Source organism: Acinonyx jubatus, chromosome B3 (genome assembly GCF_027475565.1).
Source record: "Acinonyx jubatus isolate Ajub_Pintada_27869175 chromosome B3, VMU_Ajub_asm_v1.0, whole genome shotgun sequence".
NCBI lineage: Eukaryota > Metazoa > Chordata > Mammalia > Carnivora > Felidae > Acinonyx > Acinonyx jubatus.
The window spans coordinates 138,430,450-138,457,896 of NC_069386.1; positions in this window are offsets into that span (position 1 = coordinate 138,430,450).

Here is a 27,447-nt window from a genome sequence, read left to right on the forward strand (position 1 = left end):
ATAGAAAAGCAACTTGAGCCTGATTATCAAACTACACAATTTTTTTCTTTCAATCTGCACAAATTAGCCCATCTTCTTCGTCAGAAGTGGCATCGGGCAGGTCAAACCCACGCACTAGGGTGTTCATTCGTGAATGTGTTTTGTTTTCTTTTGGAACACACAATTCCAAGATTAAACTGGCATTTATTTCTTTGTCCCGAATGTGCGAATCCCTAACCTGACATTTCTGGGCTATGCCCTGGGAGGCGAGCTGGACATTGGAAACTGTGTTTTTGATGCATACCATGAAAGCTGAGATCTAAGTAACTTAATAATAACGATACTACAGGTATTAACCGACTTATGCAAAATCATGCAAATTTATGGAAATGTGCAAAGGCCCACAGGCCCTGGCCTCCATGCGTTCCTGCTGTGGGCAAGCAAAATTCTGAATCAAAAAGGAAACTGTGTCCAGAGTTACAGAGTCAGCCAGGTGATGCTGAGTCCTCAAATATATTCTTTCCAAAATGTCACACCTGATGTCATCCAACCTCCACAGCACATTTCCTAGGGATTCATTGTTTATGTTCCCTTTTTTAAATTGTGGAAACTGAGGCGCAAACTGGTTATTGACTGAGATCACGCAGCTGGAGAGTAACACATCTGCTCTGCTTCTCTGGAGTGTGATTTCTGCGCTAGATTTGACCTTCCTTGCAATCTACATCCACAGTAGTCAGCGAAGTGATTTTGCTCCGACAGAAATGTGTTAATTTATTCAATAAATATTTATTGAGCATTTACCATGTACCAGGTACATTACACTTACGAGAAAATTAAACTGGCAGGCACGTTTGTACGTAGGAATTCGTATTACCGTGTTATTTATAATAACAGAAAAGAAAAGCTGTCTAAATTGCACAATAGGGAACCATTACATAAATTCTCTTTGCAGCCTTGAATGCTGACGTTTGTGAAGAAGATCCAATGACGTAGAGCAGGGATCAGAAAATTCACCTGCCATTTGTTTCCTTATACATAAAGTTGTATTGGAATGTAGCCATGCTCATTCGTTCGTGACTCCTCACTCCTGCAAGGGTGGAATCCAGTGTTTGTAGCACAGACACCAAAGACTGAGATCCTTACTATCGGCCAACCCCTGATAAAGATGTTTATGAGATGATGGGTGAGAAGTACAGAACTCACAGAGGAAACACGCTAACGGATGCTATGACATCTCATCCCTGCTAGTTTTGATCTGCTCACCAGCCTATTCAGAGCCACAGTGACTCATCACCAGGACTGCTTCCTGTGCTCCAACCACCGCCCAGGAGCTGGGCACTGAGGGCTAGAGATAAATCAGCCAACCCTGAGTCAGCCAACCCTGCCTTCGAGGAGTGCACAGCCGAATCAGGTGCTGTGAAATATGATTTAGGAGCAAATGGAATTGACACCACATTCATCCAATGGGGAGAGGAGAAACCAGAAAATCGGAAAGAGCATGCTTTCCCATAAATATCTTCAAGAATGGATCCCAGTGACAGAATTCTAAGGAGGAAGCATAAAAGCAAAAGTAGAGAATATTTTACGTGCCTCTATCAGAAAATGATTAAACCAAAAAGACAACAATAGTGAAGAATAAGATGATTAGAACAAAATGTAACATGCTTACAAGACTGTTTTTATGTGCATATAAACATGAGTATGTACACATTTGTATGCACACATACACACACATAAATGTACACACGTGTATAAATGTATATACAAATAAATAACCCTATGCCTATATGTAGAACTAGAGAACATCCATTCTTTTCTAAATTATATGGGATGTTCATATATATTAGGCTACAAAACACATACATAGTAATAAATGTGTATGTGTATATATATGTAGACATATACATATATATACACACACTCACATTCACATAGATTAGTTTACATGTAAAGCACATATATGTCAATGCGCATACATAAGAATATATACTAATATATTTAAAAGAATCTATATGACGCAGTCCAAATTCTCTGACTACAATGCAATTAAATTTAAAAAATCAACAACAGTGGAGTTAATGCCACTTTCCCCTAACATGCTTGAAAATACGATGGGCTAAAAAGGGAATCAGAGTTAAAATTATTTAAAATCTATGTATATTTAGAATGAGTTAGAAACAAATGTGTTGCATATCAAAATCTACGTGATGAAGCTGAACCAATATTTAGAGACAAAGGTCTAGCTGAATTTATTTAAAACAATAACAATTTTAAATAAAGATAATTAAAAATCTGTAAGAAACTTATTAAAATTAATAAGAGAATTAAGCAAAGTTGTTAGATAGAAGACCAACATTAAACTACATGCTTATTTACCAATAATATCCAATTATAATTGGATATAATTGCCAAGTTGTTATTTAAGGTTAGAAGAAGACCCAAATAAAATTTTATGGTCAGGTTCAGGGCACCTGGGTGGCTCAGTCAGTTAAGCATCCAACTCTTGATTTCCACTCAGGTCATGATCTCAAGGTTCATGGGATCAAGCCTCGAGTCTGGCTCTGCACTGCCCATCCCCAGTTCGTTCTCTCTCTCTCTCTCTCTCTCTCTCTCTCTCTCCCTTTCAAAATAAATAAATAAACTTTTAAAATAAACAGTCATATTCTTAGAAGAATTAATATCAACGAAGACGCCAATTTCCTAGAAGTTACTCTGTTATTTCAATGCAGTTATGGTCCAAAATGTTTACTTTGTCAGGGAACTTGCCTTGAAGTTATAAAGTTAACATGAAAGAACAAAGAATCAATCCAAGTGGAAAGTGGAGACAGTTTTAAAGAAAATAAGACTGGGTACCTGTCCTACCAGGTATCAAGATGTATTATAAATATATGGTAATTAAAATCATGTGGTCACTACAGGGGATAGAAAACGGAATAAAAAAAATTAAGATATAAAGTCCCTTACCTGACATATGTTAATACAGAAACCTGACTTGTACAGGGGAGGCATTCAAAAGTAGCATGGGAAAAATGGATCACACATTAAAGTTTCAGAGACAATTGTTCATCCATGTGGAAAATGAAATATCAGCAGCCTACCTCATCATATCCTCAAAGCAGAAATTCCAGACATAATAAGTGCTCCAGTATAAAAAGGGAAACTCGAAAGCTTTTAAAGAACATGTAAGAAGATATATTTATGCTATAAGGGTAGTGAAGAATTTTTTAAACAAGAAACCTAACCTAATAAGAAATCAAATCCAATGGAACTGATTGGAAAATTCAACTCTATTCTATGTGATCATTTATGCATAGCAAAAGAAAACGTTAACTCCAAGAAAAAGTAAGGCCAGACTGAGAAAAAAATGTTTATCAAGCATATAGTGTGAAAAATATCCAGAATACAAAATAAATTTCTACAAATTTATAAGAGAGAGAGAGAGAGGGAAAGCAAAAGAGACACAGAAAGAAAGAAGGGAGGGAAGAAGAAAAAATTTCCAAGCCAATTCTAAAATTTAAATAAAAAAGCAGAGGACCTAGAATAGCCAAAGTAATTGTTAAAAAGAATCATGTGTAAGTATTTTTGCTTCCTGATTTCAACACATACCATAATACAGTAATAAAGACAGTGTGATATTGGTATAAGAGTCTAGAAGTGAATTAAACAGAGTGTATTGCTCAAAAATAGATCCACACCTCCAAGGTTAATTAATTTTTGCCAAAAATGTTAAGATTATCCCACAAAGAATGATAGTCTTTCAACAATAGGAATGACTAGGTGATCTGTAGAAGAAAAACACGTCAACATTGACACTCAACTCACACCATAGAAAAACTAACCTGATTTGGATATGAGGTATTAAATATGAAGGCTGGGGCGCCTGGGTGGCTCAGTCGATTAAGCAGCTGACTTCAGCTCAGGTCATGATCTCACGGTTCACAAGTTCGAGCCCTGCGTCGGGCTCATGTGCTGACAGCTCAGAACCTGGAGCCTGCTTCGGATTCTGTGTCTCCTTCTCTCTCTCTCTGCTCCTCCCCTGCTCACACTCCATCTCTCTGTGTCTCAAAAATAGATAAATGTTTAAAAAAAATAAAATTATTAGGGGCGCCTGGGTGGCTCGGTCGGTTAAGCGTCCGACTTCGGCTCAGGTCATGATCTAACAGTTCGTGGGTTCAAGCCCCGCATCAGGCTCTGTGCTGACAGCTCAGAGCCTGGAGCCTGCTTCAGATTCTGTGTCTCCCTCTCTCTCTGTCCCTCCCCTGTTCACACTCTGTCTCTCTCTATTTCTCAAAAATAAATAAATGTAAAAAAAAAATTAAAAAAAATAAATATGAAGGCTGAAGCTGTTAAGTATTTAAGAGAATCCCCATGTTCACGACAAATGGGCTGGACCATGATTTCTGAGCAAAAGGAGAACAGAAGCATAGCCTATGAACAGGAAAATTAAGGATGTCCAAATCAAAATTAAAAATCTTTGATCTCTGAAAGATACCATTAAGAAAATGATGGGGCGTCTGGGTGGCTCAGTTGGTTAGGTGTCCGACTCTTGATTTCGGCTCAGGTCACGATCTCACGATTCTTAAGATTGAGCCCTGCATTGGGCTCTGTGCTCACAACATGGGGACTGCTTGGGATTCTCTCTCTCCCCCCACCTCTCTCAAAATAAATAAGTAAACATTTTTATTTTTTTTTAATTTTTTTTTAACGTTTATTTATTTTTGAGACAGAGAGAGACAGAGCATGAACGGGGGAGGGTCAGAGAGAGAGAGAGGGAGACACAGAATCTGAAACAGGCTCCAGGCTCTGAGCTGTCAGCACAGAGCCGGACGTGGGGCTTGAACTCACGAACCGCGAAATCATGACCTGAGCCAAAGTCGGACGCTTAACCGACTGAGCCACCCAGGCGCCCCAAGTAAACATTTTTAAAAAAGAAAATGAGAAGCCATGTCACAGACCGGGAGAAGGTATTTGCAAATCATATACCTGACAACTTAACGCAGATGGTATAACGACTGCTTATCACTCAGTAACAAGGAGACAAATGAACAAAAAAAATATGCAAAACATTTAAACAGGTATTTCACCAAAGAAGATATATGCATGGTCAATAAGCACATGAAAAGCAACATCAATAGTCATTGTAAAAAGCAAAAACAATTGCAGAATGATTCTATTCATAATACTGAAAAACATGTAAAAAATGCCATATATAAATTATATTAATGGAGTTAGAGCAGCAGCATATAAATTTCTACAAACACATTCACACATACAAATATATGCTTATATATATTAATAATAGAATATCTGTGAAGATTTACATTAATATATATCACATTAGCATAACGACCTGTATGGAAATAATAGATACCAATATTCAAAATGGGGGTTTTGAGTAGGAAAGGAGAATATTGGGATAGTAGAATGATATATATGAGACAAAGTATTTCTCTAATATTTCATGTCTTAAACTCTGTTAGAATTTGGTAGAGTATAGAGCATACTCATAGGATATGCCTAGTAATACATCCTTCTCCCACGGCTGAAAGCTTTGGGGCAAATGTCTTCATAATTCTCAAGTTTTTTAGATTTCAGAAAAGTAATATGATCCAGGTACTGTATATGGCTTCCCAGCCCCAGCAGGATCTGGGGTGGCAAATCTGTAATTAAACCCATGAATATTTCTGCTGCAAAGAGATGAATATTCACAAGAAGAGGGCTATGGTAATTATTGTAAATAATCTCGCTTGATCTCCTGCCAAATAAGTTGGTCCCCAACTTTTCTGCAAATGTGCCTTTCAGAACTTTTCAGATTTTGGTAGGGTTGATAAGGGCTTGTGGATCTCCAGTACATTGTCATAGGCCTAATATATTAAAAACAATCATAAAGAATGAGCAATCTGACCCTCAAGATGGGTCCCTCCTCACTTGCCCGCTCAATCGGCTTAGGCATAAAAATAATTATTATATGCGGAGCCAAGCTTTGTACCGAACTTCCCCATCCTCCCCCCTCAATAGCTGCGGGGAACCCTCATCTGACACATCGCTGATTGTGCTTTCTTTGCTGAGTTCAGGTTCAAGTTCCAGTTCGGTTGTGCGCTCTGTGTCCCCCACACCATTCTCACCTCGCAGCGTTAGAACATTGGCACTGCTTTCTCAGTGCATGACCCGTGCTTCTGGGTTCTTAGTCGTTACATCTGCAAGTGCTCACAGCTAAATTTAAATTTAGCTTGTTCTGCTTCCTTCCAATATGCTTGGCAAAATACTGGCTGCCTATTTAACTCTTAAACTTAGAAGTGGCTTTTATCTGAAGCCTGATCTGGCAGATTTCCCCATAACCTGTAGGTGCTGCTCTGCCTATAGCCTCTGTTGTCATCAACATACTCCGGTTGCTGTGGTGATAAAGTGGGCATTGAAAGTCCCTTTCAGAGTAAGAGTCACTTTCTGCGTGGGGTCCAGGCTGAGGACATGCTCACCGTAAGACGATGGGACATCATCAGATATCCCCCGGGGCGGTGACAGTAGCAAAGGGCGTAAGTGAATCACCTCCTGCTCATTCTGTGTGGCTCGATTGTTCCCAGATCTGGGCATTTCACAGGCCTGTAAAATTCTGTGAGAAGTTTTTGGGGCGACCATATAGGAGGAACCACTTTTGTATTTTGCAAAGTCAGGCATTAAACACACAACCTACCCCCACCCCCACCCCCATCGTCTTCATTCTCAGAGAGGAACATACATTCAGCTCGTTGGAGTATGTACCACATGGACTTCATTTTTGTTCTGTCATCAGACCAGTGAAAACTCTTCCATAAAAGGTCTTGGTGCATAGACTGCATTTATAGGCCATTAGACAAATGCCCAGTTGAGGGATAAATATGGGTCAATCCACAGATTCATAGTTTTACTCTGAAACAGCCATTAGATTTCCCCCTGCTAGTGGGCAATTTGTTGACAAGTTAGAAAATATATAGTTAAAGGCAAACACTTATAGAACATTCAACACCTTTTCCCTGTGAGGTGAAAAGTAGGAATAGCATTCACACCAATGAGCCATGGTTTTAAATAGCTCTGATTTCATTTCTGTAAGCCTCCTTTTAGGCACTTGAAATCACCTTTTCAGTAACAGGAAATAATCAGAGATGCAAGAAAAGATGTATACGAGTTTGTTCCCTGGCAATGATCTTCACCCACACACCCAAAAGGGCAGCTTCCTACATTGTCAAAGTGGGTAAATAAACATAGGGAAGTTGTATTTTGGGAAATTATGCAGCCACTAAAAAAAAATCACACATTTAAGGAATATTTGCTCATAGAGGAAATGCTTATGATTGATATAAAGTGAGGAAAGTAGGACACCAAACTATTTATATTGATTTCAGTGTGATAAGGTATATATATATCTGCTCAGTTGACGCTATGTCCCTCCAAACTACAATTAACGTCTATATACTTTTTTGTGTTTTTCCCCAATGTTTCAAAAATTAACATGTATTATAAACAGAAGAGATAAAGTCATATTCATTTTTATCAAAGAATATAATGATCAGAAGTTATCCTAGCTGCCTCTTAAAATTGGGGTCCACGTAATCCCTAAATTACGATTCCACCTGCTATGCATTGTCCACTTATAGTCCCACCATTTTACCGAATGATATTTGTGGTGCTCCTGAAATGGCATGTATCTAAAACCTGATTCATTGAAAGCCACGTGTGAAAAATCTGAAGAATTCAGATAGCTATTCACATTACTGCTTCTCTTTTTAAGGGTTTACTAAGCACATTAATAATGTAAGTAAGAATTAATGAGGAGACATACTTAAAACATTTTCTTCAAGTCCTGGCAGTCAATTCTAAAGCATGAAGTAATATTTTCATCATATATGGTTCTTCTCTATCCATTAAAATGGGTCCCCCATGCAAGCCTCCAGAAATGGCACTTTCTTAGCCAATTCAAGAAGAAATATAGTAATGAAGTCCATGAACTCAGAGGTCAACCTGCTTGCGTCTAAGTCTTTCCTCCACATTTTAGTGGCCAAGCTACTTTCACAAACTGAACACCTCTGTCTTGGTGTTTTCACTTGTAAAATGAAGGTACTAAGAAAAGCCCTCCAGTCCGGTTTTGTGAGACCCTTCATTCGTTTATTCATAATCTGGAACGAAAATGTCCTGGACACTGTGCCAGTCACTAGATGTAGAAGAGTGAATGTGACAGATTGGTTTCCTGCCTTCATAGAACTTAGATCCCATTTGGAAATAAATATAGTTAGCCAGAAAGTAATGAACACCATAGTAGGAAGTGCTGGAAAAAAACATAAAGAAAAATACATCAGGGGTGCCCAAGTGGCTCAGTCGGTTAAGCATCCGACTTCAGCTAAGGTCATGATCTCGTGGTTCACGAGTTCGAGCCCCTCACCGGGCTCTGTGCTGATAGTTCGGACCCTGGAACCTGCTTCAGATTCTGTGTCTCCCTCTCTCTGACCCTCCCCCGTTCATGCTCTGTCTCTTTCCATCTGAAAAACAAATAAACATTAAAAAAATTATTTTAAAGAAAAATACAGCAGCATAGGGGGATAGAGGACAGCGGGGCTGTGCACATATTTTAGATAAGTGGGTTAATGAAAGTGTCTCCAAGTGTGAACTGAGAACAGAGTGTCTCTGAGAGCCACAGGAAGGGATCAGAAGAGAGGGAGAGTTTAGTGAGTTTACTTAAATAGGAAGGAAGCTACTGCCCACACACAGTGAGTAAGGAAGAGCATGGCAGCCTGTGAGAGAGAGGGAGTATATATCCCAACAGCTTGGGATGCATTTTAACTCAAAATTAACCTCCTAGAAATATTTTAATCTTGGTAAGGTGACTTCTTCTGTGTGTTTTTAAGATACCCCCTTGGCTCCTGTGCAAAGAACAGGTCACAGAAGTACAGGGTATGCATAGGGGGAGCATTTAGGAGTCTACTGCAGTAATTCACATGAGCAATGGTCACAGTTTGCTCTGTGCAGAGGTCCAGAAGGGGCCTGAGAAGCCGTTGATTTCAATGCAGTTGGGAAAGCGTTGATGGGACTTGCTCATGGGTTGGGCACATGCCTGTCAGGAAAAGATGGCCGAGAAGATAAGGTCCAGGTTTGGGGTCTGAGCATTGGGGTGAATGGAGACACCATCAGTGAGCACCTAAGATGGCTAGAAGCAGGTCTGTCTGAGAGGGAAGTGAAGAGCTTGGGTCTGAACTTGTTGAGTTTGGGAGACACCTTGGGCAGCCCAGGGGGGTAGAGAAGGTATTTCGAGGTATGTGCTCAGGAACGTTTGCCCGCCATCTAGGTAGGTGCCATATTGAAAGTCATGAGATCAGATGAATGATCTAGGGTATTGGTGCAGAAGCAAGGATGAGGGTCAGGGTCACGTTTCCATGTAGAGAAGACAGGAAGTGGCCAAAACAGGAGACTGAGAAGGAGCAAGAAGAAGCGCCAAGGAAGCTTGGGAATCAGAGAGTGTGGTGGCCCAGAAGCCAAGAAGAGAAGACAAAATAATACAAAAATCATGCACATTATAGGGACTGCTCCGTGCATCTGAGGGTGCCCTGAGACAAGCCATAGGCTCTCTGAGCCTGAGTTCCCCCAGCTGAAAGATGGGGATCAAGTCCCCTCACAGGGAGGTTTTCTACAGGGAGTGGTTTCACAGGGAAAATTCACAGAGGCAGAAAATTCACGCCTGAGCATATTGTGTGTTCGTTAATTCTTATGATATTGTCGTATGATAATAACCAGAAGGAAATTTTTTTTAACTGCATGAAAAACACAACTTTCATGACCTGCCAGTTACCTGTCTCAGAAGTCTGTTCTGGGATTAGTCTTTTCCCTGGCTCCTTTCATTGCTTTATTCCCTTCCTCCTTTCCTCCCTCCCTCCTTTCCTCCCTGTCTTCCCTCCATCCTTCCTTTCTATTGGCCTCAAGCACACGTAACTGGAATAATTGTAATTTTCGTGCATGACACACTTTCATTTATTTGGTTTCTTCTATGGATATTTTTAATAACGTGCAACCATTAACCCACACTTCAAAATGAAAGCTAGGTCTCTGACAAGAGCTGGTCCTAACCATAGGCTCCCAAACACCACCCCAGGCCTTCCCGCCTCTCACTCACTGTGAACAATGTCCGATTCTTCAGCTCATCATTAACTTACTTTCTTTTTTTTTTTTTTTCTCATGGATGTATAGCATCTATGTGTATTCCTAAAGAATACGGTTTGGACTTTTTCCATGTAATATCATATTGTTAATACACAGCCTTTATCTCTGAATCATTATAGTTAATAAATTTTGACCAGTGTCTTGTATTCCACTCTGTGACTATGTCATACTCTGTTCTTTGACTCTCCCACCGATAGGCAATGTTGTTGTTCCTAAATTTTTGCAAGTGTGAGCATTACAGCTATGGCATCCTGGTATATGTCTCCCACTGTATATGTGTAAGTATTTCTTTCAAGAATATTCCTAGAAACAGAACTACTAGGGCTATTGGCCTTATGAAAACTCAAATTTGGGAGGTAATGGCAAACTGATTTTCAAAGTATTTGCATCGATTTTCCCTCTCACCAATGACATATAGAAGATCCTGTGATTTCTAGAATACCCACCCCTGGAATTTCCAGAATTAAAAATATTGTCAGTTGACGGGGCACCTGGGTGGCTCAGTCGGTTGAGTGCCCGACTTCAGCTCAGGTCACGATCTCGCGGTTCGTGGTTCGAGCCCCGCGTCGGGCTCTGGGCTGAGAGCTCGGAGTCTGGAACCTGCTTCTGATTCTGTGTCTCCCTCTCTCTGGCCCTCCCCTGCTCAACTCTGTCTCACTCTCTCTTTCGAAAATAAATAAACATTAAAAATTTTTTTTAAATATTGTCAGTTGAAACTATGTAAAAATAAATTTGTGGTCTTGTTTTAAATTTCCCTATCACCAAGCATATTGGACATTTCTTTATATGTTTATTGGCTTTATTGTTCATCTGTATTTTGTCCATTTTCAAAATGATTATTTGACTTTTTATATCAATTCTTTCATAGGCGTGTGTATTACAAATATCCACTAATTTATAACTTCTCTTTTTACTTTATGTAAAAGTGTTTTGGCTAGGGGCACCTGGCTGGCTCTGTCAGTAAACCATACAACTCTCAATGTTCAGGTTGTGAGTCCAAGCCCCATATTAGGCATAGAACTTACTTTTAAAAAAAAAAAGTGATTTGGTTAATTTTAATTGGGTGAAATTTTTTATCTTTTATTTTATAGTCAATACTTTTGTGTCTTGTTTAAAGGTCTATTCAATTCTGGAGATCTAAAGCATATTCCTATCTATTTACCATAAAGATTTTTAGGGTTCTGTCTTATATTTGAGACCTGAATTTATCTGCAATTAATTTTTGTACACGGTGTGAGGTAGGGGGTCCAACTTTTATTTTTACATATGGATAATGATTTTTCCAGTCTTTTTTTTCTTAGTTTCATTCTCTCCTCTGTTATCTCACTATTGTTCATATGTAAATACCCAAATCCCCCATGCATGCAGTGGATTCCCCCCTTACACCTCATTGATAAACATGTCTTTCTCTGTTCCATTTCCACACTCCTGTGATGTCTTAGTTTCATAATAGATGCTAATACTTCACATCGTCTTTGTCTGCTTTCCTCCTTCAGAAGTCTCCTGCCTAACCTTGCAGTTTTAGCCTTTATCCTCTAGTATATACTTTAGAAATTACTTTTCAAGTTCTATCATTGTAACTGCATCGAATGTAAAGTTCTATTTTAGGTAAAATCAATATCTTTACAATTTTAGGTTCTCTATCTATGAACATAGTACATTTCTCCATTTATTTATATATTCTTTATTATAGCTTACTAAAATTTCTCCAGAATGTTTCTTATAGCTTGCTCTTTTTCTCCTCCTTAATTCCTCCAGAGTGTTCTTAGGAAAGGGACTCAGCAATTATGTTCCTTCAGAATTTGGGTCACAATCAAACATAAAAGTCTTTCTATCTTCCTTCTGCCTTTTTGCCTCTAATAATGTTGTGTGTCCATGTCAGTACACAGTATGAAATTTCACACTTGATGTTGCCGCCTCTGTTTTTAATGCCCTGTGTTCTCTTCTCATGTTGGTTAACCCCTATTTATTCCCTGACATTAGGTCATGCTTCACCTTTTCCATTAGAATTTTTCTGACCTTTCAGCCTGGGTGAATTGCCCTTAATTCCTTGTGTTTACATCTCACACAAGGCTTTCAAATTTCAATTGAACTCATGTATATGTTTGTCTTATCCATTATGCTTTGAGTGTAGGAATAGTACTTTCTGTCTTTGGTTTTCCAATGCCTAACACAGAGTCCCTCATATACAAAATGTGAAGTCATCTTAATAATCTATACGTCATGGGGCTGGGGTCTTGGCTAAGTCAATATGTGCTTAGGTGAACAATTGTTCAAAAAAAAAAAAAAACAGCCAAGGAAACTGAATCTTAGTCCTTTCTCATCCCTAAACAGTGGGAGGAGACCATTGATGGGCATTTCTCACTGAGCGACCATCCTTTCGTTTACAAACTGGGCATGATTCCTGGCCTCCATATGTCATTGAAAGCTCTTTGAATTTTAAAAAGGGAGGGGGGATGTAGAGTGTTGAATGTTTTGAAAATACAAGGATGCATACTACACAGGGCTTTGTGTCTACTAATCTCACCACTACCTTCAGACTTTTGGAGAAGCAACAGGACGTATTTTGTAGCATTAATGCTCTTGTTAGGACAAGAAGATTTTTATATATGCACAGTGACAATGAATCTCTCTCTCTCTGTCTCTGTCTCTGTCTCTCTGTCACTACACACACACACACACACACACACACACACACACCTTAATTGTCAGGTAGTCTTTGCTAAGGAATCATTAAAAAGTGGTAAGAGGGGCGCTTGTGTGGCTCAGTCGGTTGAAACGTCTGACTTCAGCTCAGGTCACGATCTCGCGGTCCGTGGGTTCGAGCCCCGCGTCGGGCTCTGGGCTGATGGTTCAGAGCCTGGAGCCTGCTTCCGACTCTATGTCTCCCTCTCTCTCTGCCCCTCCCCCGTTCATGCTCTGTCTCCCTCTGTCTCAAAAATAAATAAATGTTAAAAAAAAGTGATAAGATATAAAGACTGTCTTTTTTTTTATTTCAAGAATATAGCAACAAGTTAAGCAGTAAATTAAAGATTCATTGTATTCTATTATGTAATAACATTTATAAAGACCTCTTTATATTGCTTCAGTGAAACAAATTTTAAGCTATACATTAAAGATTCAATTTTATTTTACCATGTGTTTAAACCCATTTTGGGGGTGAATTTCTTAACACTAACCACCATTTCACATTTTTATGAAACACTGAGTTATTTTGACAAAGATGTGAGCAGCGGCTGTAACTGCAATGGATTCACATTTTCCAAAGTGGGGGAGAATTCTTGACCTAGGGCAGTAGTTTTGAAACTCAGTTCTGGGAAATCCTTGGGTCTTGGGGTGGTGACCTGGGGTCACCGTGGGGAGTGAGGAGGGCAGTGCAGGCAGGGAGCAAAAGTGTGTGCAGCCCTTTAATAATTATAAAGTATTCATAGAAGTAAAGATATGAGGTTCACAAATTCCCATGTTTTACCCCAAGATAGCAAATGAACCTATACACCGCCATATCTGCTTCTGCCTTCTTCAAACACTGACCTTCCCTTTGAAATGTCCTCACGCCCCTCTTTCTCCTTAGAGGTCATTAGCATTGTGGAGCTGTGTGTCCTTCCCATTAACCCTTGTACTACCTATCTTTTTATTTATAAGCAGTAAACTGTATTATTTGGTGCGTATTTAAAAGTGGTCTCATGCCGTGCATGTCCTTCTGTAACATTCTGTTATTCACTCAAGATTATTTGCAAGATTTTATCCACGTTGATACACACAGATCCAGATCATTCATTTTAAGAGCTGTGCATCTATGATCATCAGGGTCTTGGCTGCAAAGAACAGGAAGTGGCTCTCGTTAAATTAACCAGAGAAGGATTTCAGGAGAAGGATGTCAAGAGACCGACAGACGAAACAGACAAAAAGCCTGGAAGAAATGGGACAGATGGGGGAGAGAACAGGTAGCTGACGTCACAGCTGCAATCTCATCAAAGGAAGTGTGGCCAGTTACCGTGTTGGCACCTCTGGACTGTGCACGTCACCAGGATGGTCCCTCAAGTGTGAGAGTCGCCCCTGGGCATGCCTTGCTGCTGCCCCGCCATCGTCACTGGGGCTGGCTGGTACTCACTGCCATTGCTCCCCGCCTCATTCTGGCTCTCTGTGTATCCTGTCATTTCTCAGGCATTTCTGCACCCAGAGAACAGAGCACTGAATAGAGACCAGGTGTTTGCTCTCTCGGGGCTTACACTCTGAAGGCGAGATAGATAATAAACAAGCTATATGATATCTGCATCTGCCTCTGATGCGTATCTACGTAACTGGTGACACTTGCTCAGGACTCAAAGTCCCCAGCAGAACTTTGGTGGAACGTGTGATTGTTCAAACTCAGATCTTATCAATGCTATACCTGCCAGGAAGCCAGAGGAAGGACTATTTACTCCCTATCTGCAGCCTTGGGTAACATTTTTTTTTTTTCTACTGAAAGAGGGCGTTGGGTCTCGGTGTTGCCACCACCTTAATTTTAGTCTTAATTTTAGAAATGGTATCTAATGCCTTTCCGTGATCCATAATGAGAAACGTGTTCACTACCAATTAGAGTTTCCTCCTCTATGACTTGTTCATATCTCTGCCTGCGTTTCTCCTAATTTTCTGTCTCTTTTTTGTTACATTGCAGGGAAAAAACTGCATATTCTGATTTATTTTTTTTACGTTTTTTTTTTTAATTTATTTTGAGAGAGAGTGGGGGGGGGGAGGGGCAGGGAGAGATGGAGAGGACTCCAAGCAAACCCCATGCCAGCATGAAGCTGATGTGGGGCTCAATCCCATGGCCATGAGATCGTGACCTGAGCCGAAATCAAGAGTGGGATGCTTAACCAACTGAGCCACCCGGGAGCCCCTGCATATTCCGATTTAAATGTACTAATCCTGAATAGCTAAGCATGTTGATAGTATATTATCGCAGCCTTTGGCTTGTCTTTCAACAGTGTTTATGCTTTAAAAAAAAAAATCACCTTCACTGAGTTATAATTCACATAAGATCAAACTCTCCAGTATACATAGTTTTTATGTAATAAAACCCCAGTTTTAGTCTATGACAAGTTTTGGCAAACGTAAATAATCACAGTCATGGAAGAGAATATTTCCATGACCCCAGACAGTTCCATCATGCCTGTGTGTACTCTGTCCTCTCTCCCACCCCAATCGTTTACTTCCTGCCCATATATATATATAATTTTTTAATATATAATATATATTATATATAATATATATTATATAATATATATTATGTATATAATTATATATTATTATATATAAATATATATATTTATTATATATATTATATATTTATATATATTTATATATATATTTATTATATATATTATATATTTATTATATATATTTAATATATATGTATTTTAATATATATATATATTTTTAATTCCATATAAGTGGAATCATACGGTAGATAGCCTTTGGTGTCTGGATTGCTGCATTTAACATATGCCTTTGAGATGCAAAGCTATCATATGTACCAGCAGAATGTTCCTTTTTATTGCTGAGCTATAGTCCATGGTAAGAACAAACCACAATTTGTTTAGCCATGCACCAGCTAATGTATATTTGGGTTATTTCCAGCATTTTGCAATTATAAATAAAGCTACCATGAATATTCAAATCCAAATCTTTGTATGTGTGTGGGGGGGGCATTTATCTGAGGTAATCTAGGAGTAGGATGGATGGTCATAAGGTAAATATTTATATAACTCGATAGGAAACCACCAGAGTGTTTTTCAATTGGACGCATTTTGCATGGCCACGAGCCCTGAACGAGAGTTGTGGATGCTCTACCTTTTCGCCAACACCGGATAGTGTGAGTCACAGGGGATCTAGCCATACCAGTGGGTGGAAACTTCTTTCTTTTATTTGAAGTTTCCACTTTTTTCCCCTAAAGGCAAATGATTTACAGTGCTTTTCAATGTATTTACTTACCATCCCTGTATCTTCTTTGGTGAAATCTTTGTACAACTCTTATGCCCCGAATTTCTAAAATAAGGTCATTTTTCTTTTTATTATCAAGTTGTAAAAGTTCTTTATATATTCTGAATATAACCCCTTGTCCAGACAAACGCGTGTATTTTCTCCCAGTCCATGACTTGCCTTGTCATTTCCTTAACGGTCTTATGAAAAGCAATTTTTTTTTAATTTTTACAAAGTTTCTTTCTTTTTTCTTTTTATGATTCATGGTTTTTGTGTCCTATCTAAGAAATCTTTGCTTCCCTCAAGGTCACAACTATTTTTTTCTGCATTTTTATTGAGACATTTTACAGTTCTCACTGCTGTTATATTTAGGGGTGTGATTCATTTCTAATTCATTGTTTATATAGTGTAAGGTAAGGGTTGGGCTTCATTGTTTTCCATCTGGATGTCCAATTATTCAAGCACCATTTGTTGCAAAGACTATTCTTTCTCTTTTGAATTACTTTGGCAGCTTTGTTGAAATTCAATTGACCATATATTGAGGATGTATTTTTCCACTTTCCACTCTTTTCCATTGATCTATTATGTCTGTCTTTACACCAATAACACAATGGCTTGATTACCATAGCTTTATTATAAGCTTCAATTCAGGTACTGCAATTCCCAAAGAACCTAATTTTTAAGTATTTTCAATTTCCATATGAATTTTAGAATCAGCTTGCCAATTAAAAAAAAAAATCCCGCTGTGATTTTGAAAAAAAACCATCCCACTGTGATTTTGATTGGGATATTTTGAAATCTATAGGTGAATATAAGGATATTAAGCTAAGTGATATGGAATCTTCCAATCTATAACATGTTTCATCCCTTCATTTATTGATTTTTTTAACTCAGTTCAGCACATTGTTGTGGGTTTGGGTGAACTGATCTTGCAAATATCTGTTCCACTTGCCCTTGCGTGGTATTAATTAAATTTCAATTTTTACTTGTTCATTGCTAGTGAGAAATACATTCACTTTTTGTATACTGACTATATCTTAGAACTTTGTTAAACTCACGTAGGAGTTACAGAATGTCTTTTATATCTTTCTTAGAATTGTCTAAGTAGACAATTATGTTTCTGTGAATAAATATAGTTTCACTTCTTCCTCCCAAATTTGGATGCCTTTTATATCTTTTTTTTCTTGCCCGATTGCACAAGCTAGGACCTCCAGTGCAATATAAAATACAAACGGTGTGCGTGGACATCTGTGCCTTATTTCTGATCTTTAGAGGAAAGCATTCAGTCTCTTTCCATTAAATATAATGTTAGCTCTAGGTTTTTGCCAGAGTCCTTTTATCAAGTTGAGGAGGTTCCTTCCATTTTTATTTTTGCAAAGAGTTTTTATTTGTTTGTTTGTTTGTTTTAATGTTTATTTTAGTTTTGAGAGAGAGAGACAGAGCGCAAGCAGGGGAGGGGCAGAGAGAGAGAGGGAGACACAGAATCTGAAGCAGGCTCCAGGCTCTGAGCTGTCAGTGCAGAGCCTGACACGGGGCTCAAACCCACGAACCTCAAGATCATGACCTGAGCCAAAGCCAACGCTTAACCATCTGAGCCACCCAGGTGCCCCTGTTTGTTTTTAAATCATGAATTACTGTTAAATTTTAAAAATATATTTCTGCATCTGACATGATTTTTTTTTTCTTTTATCCTGCCACTATAGTGAATTACATTGACTGATTTTAGTACACCAAGCCAAATTTTCATGGCTTGGATAAACTTCTTTTAATTTTGATGCATTATTACTTTTGTGTGTGTGGCCTTGGATTTTACTTGAAAAAAACATTCTCAGGGCACTTGGGTGGCTCAGTCAATTGAGTGTCCAACTCTTGATTTCCTCTCAGGTCATGATCCCTTGTGCTGAGCATGGAGCCTGCTTTAGATTCTCTCTCTCTCTCTCTCTCTCTCTCTCTCTCTCTCTCTCTTTCCCTCCCTCTCTGCCCCTCTCCCCCACTCATGCACTCTCTCTAAAACAAAAAAAAATCTTTTTTTTAATATTTATTTGTTTTCTACAGAGATAGAGACAGAGACTGAGCAGAGGAGGGGCAGAGAAAGAGAGAGACACAGAATCTGAAGCAGGCTCCAGGCTCTGAGCTGTCAGCACAGAGCCAGACGCGGGGCTCGAACTCACGAACTGCAAGATGATGACCTGAGCCAAAGTCAGATGCTTAACCGACTGAGCCACCCAGTGCCCCTAAAACAAAAAATTCTTACATATTTTTACCTCTATGTTGTTGAGGAATATTGCTCTGTACTTTTCTTTGACTGAAATACAGAGAATCAGGTCCAGTGTTATTATGATGATGGGAGACTCATACAAAGAGCTGAAAAATGTTTTCTCGTTTCATAATTTCTGCAAGTTTCTGTAGAATTAGTCAGAAGTATTCTTTAAATATTTGGTGGAATTCACCGGTGGAATATATGGGCCAGGAGTTGTTTATGTGTTTGATTTGTTTGGATTGTGTGTGTGTGTGTGTGTGTGTGTGTGCGCGCGTGTGTGCGTGCACACAATGCGTGCATGCATGGGAGAGTTTTAAACCAAACATTTGCTTTATGCAATAGATATGGGAGTTTTCATGTTGTCTTCTTGAATTAGTTTGATACATGGTGTCTTTATCTATACACTTTACCTAAGTTGCTGCTTTTTTTGGCCATGAAGTTGTTTATAATATTTCATTATTGCCTTTTAGTGTTTTGACCACCTCTTTGGTCATTTGAGATGTTACCTCTTTCATTCCCGTCAAGGGTAATTTGTGTCTTTACTCTGTTTTATTTTCACAGGCCTGTCTAGAGATTAATCAATTTAATTAATTTTTTCAAAGAACCAGATTTCACTAATTTTTTTCCTATGGTTTTTCCGTGTTCTATGTCATTTGTTAATTGTTTCTTTCAGTTTTCTAAGTTTACTTTGCTCTTTTTCTGTTTCAAATTTCTTTTTGGAAAATTTGACTCTCTTTCCTATCACAAGCATTTAATCCTAAACATGTTCCTGTACGAACTCCTTTGGCTGCATCCCACACATTTTTATATACTGTGTTTTCATTTTCATTCAGTTCGTGGTATTTTCTAGTCCTCAATGCAATTTCTTCTTTGGTTATTTAGAAGTAGGTTGTTGAATTTCCTAGTGTTTTAGAGTTTTCTGAATATTTTCTATTACTGATTTTAACTTCAATTTTGGTATGGTTACATAATTATATTATTTTATTGCATTAGTTGAGTCCTCAAATTTATAGAGACCTTTTTATGGTCTATATTGATAATAGACATTCTTCTTTTTTTTTAGTTTTTCCTATTAGTTTATCAAAAGTGTGTATCATAAAATTGGGCTGAATCTTATCAAATTGTTTTTCTGTATCTATTGAGATGATTATATATATATATATTCATATGTATATGAATATATATATATATCCTTTTAATTTGTTGATTCCATGGTCTATTTTTATACACTTTATGTTAAAAAAAATCTTGAATTTCTGTGGTAAATCAAGTATGTATTATTTTTAAAAACAAATGAATTTGTTTTGCTTATATTTTAACTCATGATTTTTTACCTCTATCTTAGTAAAGGTAATCTATAATTTTTTCTCTCTTCCCACTCTGTCTTCTAGTTTGGGGATCAAGCTGATACCAGCATTATACAGTAAATTGTGTAGCATTCTGTCTTTTTCTTTACTAGAAATATTTGTTAAAGACATATTTAGCTCATTTGTTCCCTGATAATTTGGTAAAATTCACTCACAAAACAATCTAGACCCAGAGTCTTTCTAGAAGAGATACACCAATGGGATCTATGTATCAGAAAGTTTACTTTGTAATACTAATTTGTTTATCCAAATACTGTATTTCTTTGACTTCAATACTAGTCACTCACATTATTTCAATAATTATCCATTTCATATAAATTGTCACATTTACTATAACAAAGTGATTCACGAAATGTCTACTACGTCTGATAGGAATCTTTTTTGCTCCTCATATTTTTATTGTGATTTTTCTCCATTTTCCTTCAATTAATCTTACCAGAGATTTTCTGTTCCAGTCGTTTTTTTTTTAAAGAACTAGCTTTGGAGGCCCCGGGTGGCTAGTTCAGTTAATCGGCCGACTCTTGATTTCAGCTCAGGTCATGATCCCAGGGTCATAAGATCGAGATCGAGCCCTGCATCAGGTTCCACACCAAGCATGGAGCCTGCTTAAGATTCTCTCTCTCCTTCTGTCCCTCTCCCTTGCTCACACTCTCTCATTCTAAAACAAAATTAAAATTAAAAAAAAAAAGAGCTAGCTTAGTTTTGATGTTTTCTACTTTTTCTGTTATTTTCTCTTATCTTTGTTCTATCTTTGCTTCTATTTTCTTTGGGTTTTTTCTATTGTTCTTTATCTAATTTGTTAAGTGTTTGCTTCACCAAATTTTAAACTTCAGTATTTTTTAATGTGTATGTTCCCATATGACTCTTTAATTTCACTTAACAAATTTTAGTAGTTAATGACTTATTTAGTTTTAAATAATTTGTTACTTACATTATGCCTTATTTGTTCTATGAATTATTGAGTTGTCTTCTTGTTTAGCGTCGAAATATATGGTCAGCTTAAGAAATATCATTATGTAGGGGCGCTTGGGTGGCTCAGTCGGTTGAGGGGCCGACTTCGGCTCAGGTCATGATCTCGCGGTCCGTGGGTTCGAGCCCCACGTCGGGCTCTGTGCTGACAGCTCAGAGCCTGGAGCCTGTTTCAGATTCTTTGTCTCCCTCTCTCTGACCCTCCTCTGTTCATGCTCTGTCTCTCCCTGTCTCAAAAATAAATAAAACGTTAAAAAAATTAAAAAAAAAGAAATATCATTATGTAAAAAAGAAAAAAATACTTGGATATTCTTAAAGCATGTGTATCCTGTGTCTTTTAGGATTTTATGCATAGCTTAAGCTTTTCAGTATGTTATTCAAATCTCTTAGGTTCTTACTAAGGTTTAATTTTACTGTTTTAAACAGGTTCAAAAGAAAATTTTTAAACTACTATGGATTCTCCTTAACACTCTGTAAACTTTTGCTTTTGTACAGATTGTAGTTACACTGTTAGTTGCATTAAGATTCATGATTATTGTGTATTTTGATGAAGTATTCTTTTTATCATAAGTAGCAACCTTCCAAATCCCTGATGACAATTTTGACTTGATACTTATTTTTCTGATATAAAGTTGGACTATCTATATCTTTATTAGCATTCGTCTGACATATTCTTTTTCTATTCCTTTTCCTGCACCATTTTTAAAATTTTTTTTTAAATTTTTGATAAAGAGAGCGTGAGCAGGGGAGGGGCAGAGAGAGAGGAGGGCACAGAGGATCCAAAGCAGGATCTGCACTGACAGCAGTGAGCCCGACTTGGGGCTCAAACCCACGAATTGCAAGATCATTACCTGAGCCAAAATCTGACTCTCAACCAACTGAGCCACCCAAGCACCCTTCAAATATTCTTCATCATTTTATTTTTAGATGTGTCTCTTACAAAAAGTCTTTGATTTTCTGATTCCTCTGGTCCTGTATTTGCCATTTTGTTGGACCAACCAAAACATGTTTGTCCCCTTCATCTAATTATCATTCAATCCATCTTAAAGGTGAAGATACTCATTTTCGGGGAGGGGTTGACTTGGTACAAGTGAAAGTTCTCGAATGTATCTTCCACAATACTCTTTTTATTATGTCAAGCGGTATCCTTTTAAAGACATCTGTTACAGGTTCGTGTCCCCTCAAAATTTGTATGTTGAAGCTTCAACTGCTGATACCTCCCAATGTGGTCGTCTTTGGAAATAGAGTTGTTATAAATGTAGTTAGTTGTGATAAAAGTTATTAAGGTGGGTCCTAATCCTTTATGACTGAAGTCCTCAGGAAAAGAGGAAAAATGGACACAGGCAGGAACACAGGAAGAATCCTGTGTGAAGACAGAGGTCGAATTTAAAGTGATAATTCTATAAGCCAAGGAACAGGGAAGAATGATAGCAGGCCACTGAGCTAGGAGAGAAGCATGGGACAGATTCTCCTTCCCAGACCTCAAAAGACAGCAAACCGGCCGATACCTTGATCTTGGAATCCAGACCAAGATCTGGCTCCAGATCTCTGAAACAATAAACTCCTATTTTTTCAGCCACTGAAATTGCAGTATTTTGTTATTGCATCCGTAGAAAATTACTGTAGTGTCTTTATTATAACTAGGAAGCTTTTTGCTGACTGTCTGCCTTCTGCAAACACACACACACGTATGTACTATCTCACAGATGTGCCATGAAGCAGTCCGTCTAATACAAGACATCAAGGAAACAAAAAAAATCTCACTATCTGCTCAGAACATCTTCCAGGTGGTGGAGTGTAAAAGGGTAGGACCCTGGGCGGGGTCGGGAAACTTGAGTTTGGCCATTAGCTTAGACAAAAACGCTTTCTGCTGGCTCCTGCCGTCATTTCCACGATGAGAGGACTGCCACTCAGATCAAGTCCGACTTGACTGAACTTCACATTTTCAAAATATTTTGCCACCAGATCTGCCTTTGTGATGACATAATTAATTTTATTGCCCAATGTTTATTAATCAAAGACATATATAACAGGATGTGCAATAAAATCACTTCTGCAAATTCCAATGATGTCACCGGCAGCCAGCCAGAGCTGAAGGGGCATTCTTGTGGATTCGTCCTAAAGCCCCGGCACAGCTGGGCCAGATGACAGGGGCCCTGGCAGGGCGGCCTTGGGCGGTCGGGGGGCTGACATCTGCCTGAAACGCCCCGTGTGGCCTCATGAGTCGAGCCTGTCTGTAGGGAGGCTCTCCCATCTGGCCTGGGCGTCAAGAACTCCCTGGAAAACAGCGGGTGAGAACCAAATCCTGCCCTCTCCCCGCTCCAGCCTGGGTGTGCATTCACGTGGGGGGCCCGGGAAAGGGGGGGACCAGGCAGGGACAGGACAGTTTCGGAGAGGCCAGCCGTTGTCCTGCCCACACGTCAGCTTGAAATTCATGTCCCTACCAAGGAGGTGTGGAGAAGAGGCTCCCAGTGAGCCTGGATTAGCGCTGAGTGTGCAGCGACCTTCAGCATAGAGCCCACGGCCAGTCCGTCACCTCTGCACATCAGCGTCCCCAACAGTCTGACATGTTGGTCCTGGGCGAGCTGCTTGACTTCTTTGGATCTCAGGTTTGTTTTTTGTTCTTTTCCTTTGTTAAATAGAGATGCTAGGTCCCCATGTTTCCTACCTCATCGGAGTGTATGTGCAAAATATTTGGTATCCTCTATTCAGCAAACATGTTCTAAGCGTTCCTAGCCGCTTCACTCGGCAAAGACATCCTGAGGGCCTACTGTGTGCCGGGAAGCAAACCAGCTGCCGGAAGCTGGTGGGGAACAGAAAACAACCGCGTGCGTGATGGCAGGAAGGTGTCGCAACAGCAAAAGGGCCCTTCAGGATGCAGACTGCACCTTTCCCATTCCAGGTGACAGGTGGGGCTCTTGAGGGGAAGCGTCCCCAAGGCGGGCAGCTTGGCTTCGTGTGGGGTTTGGAGGAGCAGGACAAGCTTTCTGGGAAAGTAAGGCGGCATTCCAGGCTGGAATGGAATGGAATTCCAGAGCGGGTCCTCAGGAGGGCAGAGTTCCGGGGCTAGCCAGGGAGTTGCGCTGGGGAAGTATATTCTCTCCCTCAAGGAGCTTACAATCTCAACAGCAGGTCAGGAGAGAAAGGAAATGCCACAGTACACTTGGGAAATCAGATCTCTGTAAATTAAAATTAAAAATTAAAAAAAAAAATAAGGGTGCCTCGGTGGCTCAGTCGGTTGAGCGTCCAACTCATGATTTCCACCCAGGTCATAATCTCACAGTTCATGAGTCCGAGCCCCGCATCAGGCTCTGCACTGACAGTGTGGAACCTGCTTGGGATTCTCTCTCTCCCTCTTTCTCTCTGCCTCTCCCCTTTGTCAAAATAAATAAATAAACTTAAAAAAAATTTATAAAATTAAAGAAAAAAATTTTTCTGGGGCCACATGAGAAATGGTATAGCGAGTCTGTGGGCAGAGAGATTGCTCAGAGCCCGGACAGGGGCAGGGATGCCCCCGATCTGAATTCCAGAGTGGCTGAAAACTCTGGAACACAGAGAGATTGGAGTCTGCAAAGTAGGAGGAAGAGAAAAGCCTGGACAGGTGCTCAAGATCTGGAGGTATCCTGAATGGTGAGGGGAAAAGATGCCAGAAATCCACAGAGGTAGGGCCATGCTCTCTCACTCAACATGGTGCCTCTAAAAAGCATGCCAGTCCTGGGCATAGAACCCCCAGTCTCAAGGGGCTTGACCTCATGGAGACTTACCAGACCTGGCTTTGAATCTGGCCCCATCGCTCACTAGCTCCAGGACACTGGGAGAGCAGCTACCTCTGAACCTGGAGTTTCCTGTGGTCTAAAATGGCCAGAATATTAATACTAGCTGCTGGGGTGGTGGCAAGGCTTCGTGAACCTTCACCTGCATGGCCCCTCGCCCATTACCTGGGAGCAAAGGCTTCAGAACAGCAGCTTCCAGCCTTGCTATGAGCAGGAGGGATTGTCCCCTGTAAGGGCCAGTCAGCACCTTCTGTTGAGCCTCAGCCAAAAGCATCTTGCCCCAGGGACAAAAGCGACAGGGTCCTGCCTCGCCATGCCATCCCTGACAGGTGGAGAAAAGCGCGGCCGTTCATCCGTGCTCGGTACAATACAGAGCAGAGTGAAGCAAAAAACAAAAACTAGATTCAAAAAAATAATAAACATCCATCACCATTTTTGTCACATTTCCCTGGAGCTGCTGGCATTCAAACTTTGGAATGTTTCTGGAAAGACAGAGAGAAAGAAATGCTCGCACTTTCTGCTGAACCAGAATCAGATGAATTCATCCTCCTTGCTCTCTCAGTTCTGCAGCCACTGGTGTCTCTTGGGGCTCCGAAGTGCCCCTGACCCCCCTCAATTTCTCCCTCCGTCTATTTTTCTCGCCTCAGTTTCCTTTGCTCTAAGCCTATCTGTGAAAAAGAGACTGCAGATTACACAGCCTGAATCTGTTTCGGGTTCGGATGGGCAACTGGTTGATTTTTTTTTTAATTTTTCTTTAACACTTACTCATTTTTTGAGAGAGAGACAGAGACAGAGCGCGAGCAGGGGAGGCGCAGAGAGAGAGCGAGACACAGAATCCAAAGCAGGCTCCAGGCTCTGAGCTGTCAGCACAGAGCCCGATGCATGGCTCGAACTCGCGAACTGTGAGACCATGACCTGAGCCGAAGTCGGACGCTTAATGGACTGAGCCACCCAGGTGCCCCTGGATGTTTTTAATCCACAAAAAATTGGCTTTTGAACCACAAAAAATCCCAGTTTCCTGGGCAGGTGCATCCTGCTAGGGAGCCCTAGAAGGCTCTCTGTCAAATGACAAGACTGAGGTTTTTTGTCCATGACCTTCCTTAGAGCCCCAAGCAATTGAAGGACACAATGATCCCAAGAAGAAGGACAGAACAAGGGAAGGCCTCTCTGAACTCCTCTGTAGCGATGTTGAAATATCGCTTTGTATACGATTCCATGGCTGGCCTCCCTCTGTCATCCCACGGCCTCATTCCTGCACCGGTAACATTGGCCCCATTTCACAGATGAAGAAAGTGAGACTGTGGGTAACAGGAGACAGGCAAAGGGTTTGCAATCCGAACAGGAGCAAACTCCATCCAGGTTGGCCTGGAACTCAACTTGCAGAGCTTTGCCTCAGAGCATCACGGGCTCACAATGCAGGGAAGCCCCTCTTCCTCCCAAGGGGGGGACGGCTTGGCAGGGAGGCGGCCAACTGCTCAGTTGGTTGAGGAGATAATGATGCTTAGCGCTGTTTATCAACCATCTTTGAATGGCAGGCCCGGAATTCCTAATTAACCAGCATCCGTGGTCTGGTAACTCTTCTAAGAGTCCAGCCGTATCAGATCACTAACATTCTGCATGGGTCTATCTCTCCCCAAAACCTGTGCTCGGTGCCTGATAAATAGAAGTTTCCAACGACAATAATTAATGAATGGGAGGGGAGAAAGGGGAAGGCTTTGTGGCCTGCCCCAAATCCCCGGAGCTCCCAAGAATTAGAGTTGATTTTTCTGCCAAAGGGAAGCCTGTGGGGACAGCGTGCCATGAGGAAAGGGCCAGGGATGCTCAGCTGTTCTGAATTTAGCCAGGAACGCAGAGGCCAGAGTCCTGGGCCACCTGGCACCCAGCTGTTCATAGCATCATGGCCCCAGAATCCTGCCCTGGCGGGGCCCACAGGAACTGGCTCACATAGCCCTTCATGGTCCATACCTTGCTGGGGTCACTGAGCTCCTTAGCAACAGACACAGGACAGACACCCAGGTCACCGCCAACGGGCCTGTGTCTCAAGTCATATCCCTGCCCCCCATGCTCCAATCATAGCTGAGGATATGAGTACCGCCCTTTCTGTACAGGTCACGATCCTTGTTCACGCTGTTCCTCTTCCTCCCCTCCTCCTCCAGGAGAATCTCGAATCTTTGGGAAGCCTTCCACAGCTTACCCCCTCTCGGTGTTGAGTCGGTTCCCGTCCGCCGAGCAGTCTGCCTGGATTCCATCATGATGCTTTCCACACTGCACTGACGTTGTCTTCATCTGTGTCTGAGCTGCACCCTCTACCCCGAGCTTTTCAAGGTCACCTCTGGGGTCCTGCCTACTGCTGTCACCCAGAACCCAAGACAGAGCCTGGCAGAAAAGAATCAGGGTGCAGAGCACTTCTAGGACAGGGAAGAATGGGCAACGAGCACGTTAATAAACGAGTTTTCTCTTTTTTAAATAAGATTTTTTTCACTCTCTGAGGACAGGGATGCTGGTTCGGTCATCAATAAATCCCTTGCTCCTGGAATGAAGCAAGGAGTGAAGAGGGGTCCACGGGGCAGACCCCACAACAGCAAGGATGGCTCAGGGCCAGCCAGCCCGGCCTGCGAGGCAGCACATCCTGTCCGATGACCGAGCATCTGTGAGCGTTCAGACAGCCCCGCGAACGTCCCCGTCTGCACCTGGCCTGACAACCCCGACTCAAGCCTGAGAATGAGTATTTAGCATTCTCACGGGAACCCAGCCACCATGGGTCTTCTCCCCATCAACAAAGGTTTGCTGCTGTGTCTGCTTCCACCAAAACATAAAAGGAGACTCATGTGATGAAGGGGACCCAGGCCTGGCTGGATTGCAAGGGTTTCAACCCACAGAGGAGACGATCATCGCATTTGATTAGGTCCAGAGACACAGAAGTTCAGAGTCAAATGTGGGGTGTCTTTTTTTAGTT